Source organism: Tauraco erythrolophus, chromosome 7 (assembly GCF_009769465.1).
Source record: "Tauraco erythrolophus isolate bTauEry1 chromosome 7, bTauEry1.pri, whole genome shotgun sequence".
NCBI classification, from domain to species: domain Eukaryota; kingdom Metazoa; phylum Chordata; class Aves; order Musophagiformes; family Musophagidae; genus Tauraco; species Tauraco erythrolophus.
Window position 1 is genome coordinate 17,588,917 of NC_141471.1, and position 13,213 is coordinate 17,602,129.

A 13,213-nucleotide genomic window follows, 5' to 3' on the forward strand; every position below is an offset into this window, starting at 1 on the left:
AATTAGGGAGCGAGAGGTGCCTTTTCTCCTCCTGGGCTTAGCAGGTTTCTGGCCCTCAGATCAGCCTGAAACTGAGCCTACCACCGTGCTCCTCCGCAGGGCTTACATGAGGGAGCACCCCCTACCCCCCTCCTGTCGCCCACACCTGCTGCAAGCGAGAGGGTTTCGCTCACTGCCTGGTTTCTGCAGGTTTGTTAATCCTTCTAAATACAAGCTGCTTCCAAGGCAGGCTCAGATACCGGGAGCGAGGATTTTGCTTCCTCTGCTTTGCTTTGCATCCCGTGCCCAGGGAGGAAAAACTTTGCAAATTCCCAGTAAATGAGCACCAAAGCACTGTTTAGAGCCCAAACATCCTTTTCTTTTCCTTACAGGAAAGGTCCAGCAAACTGTCACCATCCAAAGCTAATCATTTGGGCAGAGGGAAAACAAGTCCTTTATAAATGGTGCATGCTGGCCAAACTCAGCAATGCCCCAAAAAAATCCAGCCGGTCCTTGGGAGTGGTTCATGCCAGCCCCATAGGCGCACTCACGCTGCTTCAGGCTGGCCACCAGCAACAGCCCTGCCGACAGATACTGGGGCACGGTGACTCACCAGGGAGGAGGCGAGCTGCCACGACAGCCATGAGCCTTTGCTCACCCGCACCCCACACCTCCCGCGCGAGGCAGCACCACGTGCCACCTGAGCAAGCGGGGTGGCACAGCCGCGAGGTCAGTCTGAGTGGTGCCTGGGAGAAGGGGAGAAGGTGGGTTTGTCTGGAGAGAGGCTGTCAGGGGGAGGAGAGCCAGGGATGCTCCGGAGAGAAGTGTGCAAGAGAAAACATCTGTGCATAGCTGATCCTCGTCAAAGCGACACGCAATGTCAGTGTCATGGTCACCCTTAAATCTGGTCTCAAGTGTGAACCTTGTTCCAGGAGGAGCTGGTTTCAGAGGAAGGATCTATCCCAGTGTTCATGGACAGCAGAGCAATGCCCCACTTGCAGGCTATGACATTAAGCATGGCTTTGCCAATATGAAAAAGTCAAATAAATGGTTATGTTTGAAGAGTCTAAAATCCCTTTCGGTGCTGATAGCAAGTCACATGCTGAAGCAGCATGCAGCCAAAGAAGGGATGGAGTTGAGAGACAGGCAGGGAGGGATTTGGTGAGGTGTCTGCAGAGCCCAAGAGGTGGGGTGGCAGGAAGGCATCCGTCGAACCTCCGGAGTCGAAGTGCTATGGAGCCAGCAAGCAGCCTGGGGCCTGTCAACGCTGCTGGCGGAGCGAAGGGTCACCTTCTCCTGTAACTCACTTGCAGTAAGCCAAGGTCAACTTTTCTTCTTCCCCTGCCCCCCCCCGAAAAAGGAAAATAAAAACACAGTTTGCCCAGAGAGAAAGTCTTCAAAACTGGTGTGTGAATTCCCAGTGCAGGTCTTTTCCCTTTGTCAGCTCCTCTCTCCTATCTAAATCATAAGTGAGCAGGAGCTGCTGCCTGTAGTCCTGGTATACATGAGCTCCTGGCAGAGCTGACCCTGAGCAGAGCCCATGCCTGCATCACACCGTCACTGCAGTTGCTGCTTCAGGAGCCTTTATCGACCGGTGGTATAAAGATCCCCTCCAGCCTCTGAGCTGTTGTGCATTATTTTTGTGCATAATGCTAGGAGTTTCCAAGCCAAACTTGGTGTCTCCATCGCTCGTGCCAGCTTCCCTTCCATCCCATAGCATTCATTCTCCCTCTGCAACGCTGTCTGGTCCCCGCGCATCGCCGTGGGCACAGCCCCCAGTGCCAGCCAGCCTGGTGACCCTCTGGCACAGGCACAGGGGGATGCTGGGGGAGGCTGGCACCATGGCTCTGCCTCTGTGCTTGGTCACCTGCTGCTTGGAGGAGACTTGGCTGTCGCTAGTGGCACAGAAGAGGCTGTTTGGGGATCCCAGCTCCTTTACCCACTGAGCTCCCACCAAGGTGCCTGGAGGTGGTGCGTTTTGGCTACTGCCCTGGGCATGGCCAGGAGCATGGGCATGTTCCAGGGAAGGGATGACAGCAGCCCAGTGGCACCATGCTCCCATCCCCCAGGTGCCAGTGGCCCAGGGACAACCTGGACCCCCAGAAGCATCTGATGGGCAAGTTCCCGCCAGGACGCCAGGGCCAGGCACCATGGGGACCATGGCTGTGCTTTCTGGCATACAGAGACGGCAACACCAGGGATGCTGGCAAAGGCTTCCGCTAAGGGATGTGTTCGAAAAATGGTCCAAAAACCCGTGTAACGTCTGGTCTAACCGGCTCCCTGCTCACCCTGCAGACCTGCTGCAGAGGGACACGTATGCTGCATCTGTGTGGCTTTGAGGGTAGGTGGTTTTGAAAGAACAGAAAACCAGGTGTCGTTGCCTCAGGCAGAGTTAACCAAGCACCATTTTCAGTATGCACTGGGTTATTTTCAGGGAAAACTGAACCATTTTAGGTGTAAGAAAAGATCTTTTCAAGGAAGCAAGGAGTACCCTTTGACATTAAGTTGGCTCTGCCACAGAAATATGAAAATATCTTTGGCTGTGACACATCAATAACTCATCTTGCCAAAAAAGCAACATTTCAGGGAAGGGGAACGACCCAAATAATGTTAAAAAAAAGGAAGGTATGGCTTCCTTTCTGCACTGTCTTATGCAGCTACCACCCCAGTTAGGTTTTATTTTACAGCCTTGCAGCAAGACTCTGGTGTTAATGGTGGCATCTTCTCTTAGCCTTCCCTGTGGTGCACGCAAACAAGTGCAGATTTGATAAGAAGTCAGAAATGACCTGGAAGGAGGAGGCCTCGAGGTGTGTCTCTGAGTGTGCATATCTTAAAGAGAGGCGTGGTATTTCCTCCTGCACCTCATGAAATTTGTAAATGAGGCCAGAATCATTCCTTCTTCCATGATGACCGGGGGGTGACTTCCAGTGCTGATTTATCAGGTGGACACTTGGGCAGCATTGCACATTCATTCACTTGAAGCCAGGGTTAGCACATGTGCCCGGCCCATGTGCCTGGCACTGGGCATCCCTTGCACACCTCATGTTCTGGCCACCAGAGGACTGGAGGGACCAGAGAAGCCCTCCGTAAGCAGGTCATGGGCAAGAGCCCACTTACATGCACACCTCTAGACCACTTTCATCTCCAGGACACACAGGAAATGAAACCAGTGTGGTAGGAATGCCTGCTGGAAATGGTCAGCAACAGAGACCTTTCATCCCTCAGCTGCCTGAGGAAAGGAGGAAAATTCTGGATTTAGGCAAGGAAATGTGGTGCTCCTTACAAACTTCATCTAACTCCAAATGTTCTAAGCGGGAATTTGCCTTCTGTTACACTTCAATATTTTGCTGCCCAGTCTTCATATTTCAGTAGATACTATTCTAGATTTTGCAATAGTGATGATTGTATTACTTCATTGTGCCTTTTTAATCAGGAAGGGTCTTATTTATATTTAGGAAGTGGTTTTAGTGAACTGGATAGTGCTGTTCTGTGAAAAGCCATCACAACAGATTCAAGCTTCTCACCAGGGCAGTTAGTACCAACAGCCATGAAGACAGATCGTCTTTACCAAAATTATATTGTCAGTGTTGTGTTTGTAAATGTTGTCTCAGGTAACATCACCTATGCCCCTGAAAGATTACAAAATGAGACAGAGGTTAGACACCAGGGAAACATGTCCAGCTATTAAATATCGGCCTGTTGAGGATGACTCCTCTTTATAACACTCCCTGCTGAGTGCTCCTCTCCCAAGGCCCATGAGGCTGTGACTATTAAGCTGAAGTCACACACTTACAGTGACATAACAGTTTCAGACCAGAGTTTTGAAAACAAGAGCACCCAACTAAGTATAAGATATTGCAGGCACAATTTCAAGTCTAATTATGTGGTCAATTGCCTTAAGTTTGTAAATTGTGGTTTTTTACAGATACAGGGACACAGTTTCAGAGTTGAATGGGACAACCCAAACAACCAGGTGTGACTTTACTGTTGGTGCTGCACGGAGAAGGGGTTGCACTAGAGACATCTTCTGCACCCTGCAAACCTGAATTTTTGAGGGCTGCAGGTGGCAGGGGAAAGATGAGCCACCCTGCACCCCACTGCCAGCTGACTCCTGTTTTGAATGGAGAGCAGAGGCTGGTGCACAAGCTGTGGCAAACCTCATCTCCTTTCAGCATCTGCCTGCACCCTCATCTTCGGCTGGTGTCCCAGAGCCTCCTGCGCTTGCTTACCTCACCTCCTTTCCCAGATGACCACCTTGCACTGCAAGGTCTCAGGAACAGCTTTTATAATTTCCACCTCCTTGTGACACAGTGTCTGTTACTCCCTGTCCCTGCACTTCTCCCAGACTGTTCCTTGTGCCTGGGAGAAACTACAGAAGGAAGTTATTCAGGCAACTCTTGATGTGCTACAGGGCTGGGCTGTCCCTCCCCCCATGCTTCCCCCCAGCTTGACTCAGTTATCTTCTTCTCCCTCTCCTCTAAAGTCATTGGGAGAGGGACTGCCAGGACCTCAAGTACCTTTCTGAGAAAAAAAGTCTACTGAGGCACTAACGCTGTGATACAAGGGTCACTCTCCTCTCTCCTGCCAGCCTCCACGAGGGAAGGTTTTGCTGGGAGAAGAGCCAAGACACAAATCTTCAGCAGAGGACAAGACTTGGCATAGCTGCACTGTCACCAGAACGTGCTGAAGAGCAGCGGTGGCCTGTACACTGGGCTTGCCCTCGGCCAGTGCTGGGCTGGCTCAGACGTTAGGTACTCTGGGAGGCCGACCACTGTGGGAACGGGTCCTGTGCTACACACCAGCCGGTGCTGAGCACGGCACCCGGCATATTGCCTCTTGCGCGGCATATTGCTCTATATGTACATGTACATGTACATGTATATGTATATGTATATGTATATGTATATGTATATGTATTTGTATATGTAAGCACTGGTGTATTGCTATAATACAGAGTGGAAAGATTAAAGATTATTTCCCCTTTCCCAGCTATGTCAGTGTCTCCACCTTGCCTCCTCTCAGGACATGAGACAGTTAATCCAAAGCCATTCCACTGCCAACTGGTGAGTCAAAGCCACAGGGTGATGCATGCGCCGAAGGGGCGCTGGGGAGGCAGAAGCTGACCAGAGACACGGGATGTAGTTTCATTAATTAGCCTATTACGTTTATCCATAACACACACAGAGGTTTCTCTTGTGTTTGAAATAAGTCTCTTCCAGGCCTTCACCTCGCACACACGTGGCTGTTCTGCAGGACACTCGCCAGCTGCTCACCCTCTGCACCCTGCCGAGCAGGCTGGTGTTTCTGGGTTTAAATCCCCGGTTTCCTCTACGCAAAGGAACAGGCTGATTTGTGCCACCCTGCCCTCAGGTAATCTAAGACCCTTGCAGCTTTGCCAGGCCGATGCGACCATGCCCCTTGCCTTGTGCCTGCCCAAGTCCCATGCGGTCTGTACGGAGCTTGCGGGCAAAACAGGAACGCTCCAGCCCCAGCCCAGCCACAGCAGCTGAGCTGTCTGCTGGGGCTCAGACACTTGAGCTCCGAGCTACTCGTTTATGGCAGGGTCCTTCTAATTATCTCCACCTCCTCCTCGGCAGCTGGTAGCATAGTCCCAGCCGTGCACTTCAGAAACCCCATATGGAGCACGTCCTGCATCTGCTAGGACAACAGGCAGCCACATACATTTAAGGAGCTGTGTTACTTCTGGTGATGAGCTTCACATAGCTTTCCATCCCAGGGCGATGTGCGCAGGATTACTCACAACCTCCACAACTCCCACGGCCTCACTCCCGGCATGTAGCTGACTCCCGGCATCACGCTGCTGACTGTACAGGCGTGCTGCGAGGGACGGAGTACCTTCCTGCTTTTGTCCCACTTAGTACATGACTTCTCAGCCATGTGCGCTGGAGCCCTTGGCTTATTTCCTTACTGTTGAGAGCCAAGCATGGTATAATGTTTATTTATTTGTTCCTGGAACTCATCTCACCTTTCACAGGTGTGGGGAGGAAAGGCTCGTGCCCGGAGAGCAGTGTGTCTGGGTACTTCGTGTGAGGCAGCTCTCAGCCCACTTCAGTCCCGGACAGCAAAGCTGGGGCCTCTGGGACTGCGGGAGGGAATGTGGTTCCTCCTGATTCAAGTTGGGCATTTCGACAACAACACACCCTGTTTTGCACCTTCCTCCACTGTGGTTCTCCGGCCCTCAAGGTGCTTTCCACAGCCAGGTTTTGTGGAGTCCCTGTGGGGATGGTGGAGATGCTCCAGGGATCAGACCTTGCTGCAGACCAACTTGGGCAGAGGAAAAAGCTTTAGTGTGGGGCAAAAGGAACAGAGCAAACACATGAGATAGAGAGCAGAAATGATTCAGAAACCTTAAAACTAAAAGGAGTAATTATCATCTGTCTAACTTTTTGCATGACACAAGCTAAGGGACTCCTTGCAGAAACTCACCCAGCTCCTGTGCCCTGCCCCACTTCCTGCAGCAGGAGAGATGGAGAGCAGTGGATGAAGTGCTTCAGAAATGCGAGAAGACCTGAATGCCACAGTTGAGTGATACCAGCTGTGAAATCTGGCCTCACGGACGTGAGCTACGTGGGTTTCTGCAATGAGCAGAGGAGTGCAGCGGGACTGCTGAGTGGGGTTGGGCAGTGTGGGCACTGTGAGCACCCCTGAGCTGGGACACCTGCGGCAGAGGATCCTCTCCCATCTCTGCTGGTGGTAGAGGGGAGTGCTATGTCAGGACACAGGAGCTGGTTACTCTCTCTGATCCATCCCATGCCCGCATGGTGGTAGCCACCCTAGGAGCCACATCTCTGCTCATGCCTTCATGCGCCTTTGCAATCCCAGACCTGCTCTCATCCTTCTGCACAAGCCAATGAGCCCCAGGCTTTGCTCCCTTCCCTCCTGGGCTGCTGATCGGTGTTCCCATGGTTTTTGGTGCCCTCATGGGTTTTGGTGCCCTCCTGGGAAGTGGAAGGTTCTGTGTGTGCTTGCTGCTGGGTGAGACACCCCAGGAGCACCCATGGGCATCGAGATGTTGGTATTCCCCTGCTCACCTTCCCAGTGACTCACCCACCCCAGCCTCCAACCCTCCTTGGGCACTGGCAGCCCATGTGAAGGCAGGGACAGGGAGGTGACCCCTCGGAGGGAGGCTGCTTCTATTTCGCATCCTCTTGACAACTTTCTTGGAAAAGTCGGTCTCAGGCTGCTGTTTCCTTCTGCACGAGATCAGTGCCGAAATGAGCTGGCAGTGGGGAAAGTTTGCTTTTAAAACCATTTTCAGACTTCACCTGAATGCAGAGAAAAGCTCTGTTTTTCTGTTACATTTTCAGGTGCTTTTTTGTACTCTGGCAAACCTAAGCTAGTTTTATTTTCACTCCTTCTAGCTCGGGGATTTCCTGAGAGCTTAAAGGAGGAAGGTGTCTGGAGCCAGATCCTAAAAAGGACATAGGAACTGAAGTCCAGCACCTGATCAGCTGATGTCAGCCCTTGATCATGTCTAAAGGCTCTCTATTTTTTCTTTATGCCCAGACTTCCCTAGAAACTGGAGGAAAACTAGAACTAAGGAGAAACTGAGAGTAAAAATACTGCCAGGGAAAATGTCTGCACAGTGATGCTGGTTTTCTAAACACTCCAGCACAGCACGGGGGCATCATGCAGCAGCCCTTGTACAAAAGAGGAAGAGTTCCCGCAGTGAGTTCTAGCTCCACTTCATTTAACCCATACTTTGCTGTTTGTTTTGATGTCCTTTGACTAAATCGGCTTGCCTCATGACAGCTCTCACTTTCCCCTTGTGCTGTGAGAAGTCCAAGGCATGACCTCAGTCCCTTTTCCCAGCCCCTGTAGGCTTCTGCTCACCCCTGGAACCCTTACTCAGCCACTAACTCATCCCCTTAGGGATGGAGCCTTTCCATACCTTTCTCTTTCTCTTGAGGGGTGTTTCTCCTAACAGCCACTGCATCTTTTGCTTGGCGGAGGTTTGGATAACGTATAGCCCATAAACTTGTCAACACTTAAGACCTGGACAGGGAATTGCCTGGCCAGTCCACAGCCCATTCCCTACTGCTCTGGCTACCAAGGGCTCTGTGTTTTTTCTCTCTTATGTGGCCTGTGTGCATCTGTCATGTAACCAAACAGAGACCTTTTGGGCATACAACAGCGACACAGCCATCCATACACCTGGAAGACGTGGGCGAGCATGCCGCAGTCCCGTGGGGGGCACGTGTCTGGTTCTGCACCAGGGAGGGATGTCAGATGCTGGCCCTGCACCTTGGTGCATCAAGTCCATGAGGAAATAGCCTACTGGCCTCCAAAACTGTCATTGTTATCCCCTCTCTGGAGAGTGCTATCGCCATGCAAATTTGACCTTAAGGAATTTGTAAGAGATTCCTAACACCGCCCTGCTAGTGCTTCTTTACGACCAGTTCAACAAATCGATTTTTACACAGATCAAAATTGTTTGCTTTCCCATTCCCAAAGTGAGGAAAGCTTTCCATCCTCTCCCATGATACTATTCTCTTTCCTAGTCGCTATAGACCCTACAGCCCCTGGTGACATCCCTGCTGCTGTTATCTCTGTACTAGCTGATTTCACATCTTTCACTGAAAGATCAAGACGCTTCTCCATTTTAGTACCTGGGCTGCCTGCATTTACATACAAATCTCTTGTTTTCTTGAGGTTTTTTGTTCTTTCTTTCTGTCTGACATCACCATATTTCTTAGCGGAAACTGGCACAGTTCTCTCATTTACTGCAATGTTTCCTTAATAACTGTTCTTATCAGCACAACTACTTCCTTTCTCCTCAATGCATTCTCCTGTCCTCCAGACTTCTTGTGTCTCCTACTCTATCTTACTTTTCTCTTCCCTTCTAGTGAGAGTAGGCACGACAAGTGAAGTTTTTTCAACTGTTGAAACTTGGAGCTGAATGGGAAGTTGCTCTGATCATAAGTCATAGGCTGCAAGAACAATTCCCTGTCCAGATCTGTTTCAAAGGTTTCTTTTTTCTTTTTTTTTTCTCTTTTTATTCTTTTTTTTTTTTTCTCCCCCCCCCTCCAAATGTGAAGTATCAACTGAGATCAGCTGGGCCAGGTCCGACCCCCAAAGGTCACACTTTCAGCTACATAGATTTCATGCAGTGAATGTCTCCCTAAGGTCTCACATCCCCAAATTGTCCTTATAGCACAAAGTCTTGAAACATCTGTTTGTTTTCACTGTGCAGCCAGGACTTTGCACTTCTTTTCTGCTGCCAGAAAACTCCACTGGACTTCACCTGAAACTTCTTCACTTCAGGCATCTTCCATAGCCCACTGCTGTAGCTGTGCTGACCTATTCCAGTATGAATTGCTCACAGTCATTTGGTCTAACAAAGAAAAATCCATAGGCTCTCACTGCTCCTAGACGATCTTTGCAGTTTCAAACCTTCATAGTGTCATTGCTCTTGGCAAACATGTTTGCTCTGCAGAGAAACTTGTCAACTTCCCTCGTAAGAAGTGTACAGGTAGATAACCAGATCTGGAGCTCATCTCTCTATCCTGAGCAGATATTTTTTCCTGAAATCTCTTCATTCTTCTTTAGTTTCTGGTTCCAGGCCATCTCCATTGCATGGCAGCAATGTACACACACAGCATTGACTAAAAGCAACAAGAACAAGAAAAATTAGAGCCTTTCTCTTGGCTTTTATTCCATCATTTCTCACGATACCTGAGTGACTGAAGAAACAGTGGCTGTAGCAAGAGCTGATCCTCCCCATGCATCCTTGGTGCACAGCAGGAGGACAGCTGGGAAAGGCAGATGAACTGCTGCAGCACAGCTGCACCTCGGGTTAAGGGACTCCAGCACTGTTCTCAGCTCTGCTGCTGCCTCCCTGGGTGGCTAACACCAAATCTGCACAAAAGAGTGACTACAAAAAAGTGGCAGTTAGTACCTATGTGAAAATACGGCCACTTAGTGAGGAAAATGTGAAGAAATATTGCCTACTTAAGGAAACAAGATTGCTGGGCTCTATCCCAGAACCAGAGCATAAGCTTGGACAAGTAAGGTAAGGCCTAATGTTCAGAGAATCTGTTGTTTCTCAGCTCTTACTTCGGGAAAATAAAAATTTTGCAGTTATTTTGAGACCTTCAGACAGGAATTCTGACTGAATAGCAAAACATTATTACTCATATACATCTTCTGCTAGGCAAAACTGGAACTGAGCTGTGGATGCTGATACCAAGTGGGTATTTCAGAGGCAGGAGAAAGTACATGGCTGGCTCACAGGCACAGGCAACCGTCAAAATTTGGCTTTCCTGTAGCTAAGCACAAACCGAATTAGCTAATAATGCTTCTGTTTTATTTTCAAATCCTCCTGACTTTGCTTGAACCTACAATACCCTGAGAATGGCGTTTCTTGCAGCTTTTCGCTTCTGCTTTCGGTGGTAACTGGAAACCAGAAGCTTCAGCACACACGAAAATGGTGATGACATAAGAAAGAGAATTACGTTTACTCCTTTAAGCTACCAATGGAAAAAAAAAAAAGCAAAAACTTCCCAAATCGGTCTGAACTTTCGATGGAGCCTGAAGGGAGGAGGCTGATGCAACTGCAGTTACTTCTGCCATGGCATGGGGTGAGGGCCAGGCTACCTGCCTCCAGCCTGGCTGGGGGCTGCCCATCCAGCTGCAGGAATCAAATATGAATCGCTGACGTTGACTACGAATGGCTAAAACGCAGCATTGGAGCTTGTGGGAATTTCTTTTTCCTGGTTTTCCAGGTATTATGTGTCCATTGGGGAGGAACTCCCAGGGAAATCCCCCCACCAGGAGCTTGCCTTGACTGCAGAGAGGGGGGCATTTGATCCCAAGCCTCTTGTTTTGGCAGAAAACCATTTGCTATCTCAGCCCAAGGCCTGTCAGGGTAAGCAGGGCTTTGTGAGGGATTTCCACCAGTTGGAGAAGCGGGTGGTGCAATCCTGACCTTCCCTCAGACAACACCATGGGGAGTGCCCGGCAGCACCAGGTCCTGCCCTTGGAGGCAGCCCCCTGTCATTGCAGCCACACCAGATGTGCCCCAAGGGCTTTGTCCTCGTCTCCTCGGTGCTCCCCCCACCAATGGCTCCTGTCCCACACACAGCCCTCGCACCACCTAGCCGTGCCTCTTCATGCTTCCCTTTCGCGTTGCTCCTGCCTTTCTGCTCCCGTTACCAGTTTAAGCGGTATGGCAGGAAGGACACAACGTGGTTTCATTCTCTTTCCATAACACCACCTCGGAAACACAGAAATGTGCATTAAATGGCTTCTGTGATGTTCCAGGATTTCCAGCACTTAACCATGTCACAGTGAAATGCTTGGTGGATGCTGACACACTTGGACTGCCAAAACAAAAGAGAAATGGCACCAGAAAAACCTACAAAATTCTCTCAAATAGTCCAACAGTATGTTTTCTGAAAGACATCTGGCTTATGAACGGTGACAGAGGGTAGAGGAGTTATGTGGTTTGGGTTTTCACTTCTGGGGAAAAACAGAGCAACTATTGGGGCTGTCACCTGTGAACACCAGCCTGACCCAAAGCTGTGCTGATACCAACCTGGTGATAACGGCACATGCCAGGTTGTCTGCCGCGGCATGGCAGATGCTCACCGATGTTTCCCCGGCGTGCTGCAGGGCAGTGTCCTGCCTACTGAGCCTTGCAGTGGTTGAGCAGCGTTTGCAAGGGGCAACGAATCTTCTCTGCTCTCAGCTCCACTGAGAAATTCTTTTTGCTGAAAATGACCCAACCATGACTCAAAGGGTTGCTCACTGGCTTGGGTAGCAGTGCAGCCCTCGTGCAACTCTCTCCTATGCTGCAGGCTCCCCAGACACAGGTCAGTTGCTCCTGCTTCTAAGAAGGTGAAAATTTGGAAGGCTGTGCAGATACACTCTCTGCCCTCTGGCTGAGAGTTAGTAGTTAGAAACCAAAAGGCTGTCATCTAGACCATGACCTGTTCTTTCTGTATATCTCACAGTGTCCAATTTCATCCAGACTTTCACTGTGTGATGTGGGGCTGCAGAGTGTATAAAAAACACACAACATTTAGGGAGTGGTGCAAGACTGTGAAGCCCATGGCAAAGTGCTTTTGTCCATGGTTTCACCCTGGCACTGGGAGGACTCATTTTCATGCTGCAGAAAGACCACCAGGACCTGCCCATACCTACATTCATCCTTGACTCTCAGGAGAAGATGACAGGCCCACAGTGAGGTGTGCCGTCTCCTGAGTCACTGGGGCAATCTGGGGCGTGGGCACATGTAAAGGCCATCAAAATGTGGCCTTGCAAGCCCATGAAGAGGACGTTGAAGATGATGTGCTATGGGGTCTGGAGGAGCAAGGGACAAGTTTCAATGCCCCAACAGTTACTGCTGTCCCTGCTGTGAGGCAGAAGGATGCCATCACTTTTGGGATGCCATCACTTTTGGGATGCCATCTCTGCTCCCCTAGCAGAGCACAGCAAGCAGTAGCAGAGCAGAGGGCAAACAGAAACACATGAGAATCAGATGTTCTTGGCCTTAGAAACTTTGGTAATACTCCAAAATAGTTTCAATAATTAACTGTTTTGTGACTTCATAATTTTGCATCATGGGCCAGAAAACACCAACAATTTGCTCAATCCTTTTATAAATTCAGCTGGAACTGAAACTCTGTGCAGATTTCCTGACAGCAATGATCATAGGGGTCATTTATGCAGAAAAACAAGTAAATCACGTTTGTGGCACATAATAAGGAGATATGCCTCCCCCAGCTCCCCCAGCAAGTAGCTTAACACCCAGAATGACAAGCAAGTGACTGCCTTGCAGAAGACTTTTATTGTATATAAAGTTAAATTTAATATGTCTTGGCCTCTCCTCTTTTCACCTCTGTTTGTTTTTTGTTGTTGTTGTTTTGGTTTGGTTTTTACTCCATCTTTTTGCATCAAATTAAATTAAGCCCAAGCCCAAGTGCAGGACGGTGATGTGCTGGGGCAGTGCTGGGGGATGGTGAGTGATGAGAAGGCAGCACGCTACAGCCTGGGAGCGAGCCCAAATGCTTTTATTCCTGAATGACGTGGCAAACGCAGCTCTGGGCACCTCAGTGTTATTATTCTGGTTTGCTGACCAAGCTCAGGTTACTCGGCCACGCTCAGGAGCTGCGGCGGGTGCAACGGGACATGATCATTCCCACTGCCCTGCTGGCAGACAGAAGCTCTCCAGCTGCCCAACTCTATCTCCAGCCCAGTGTGCTGGATTCTT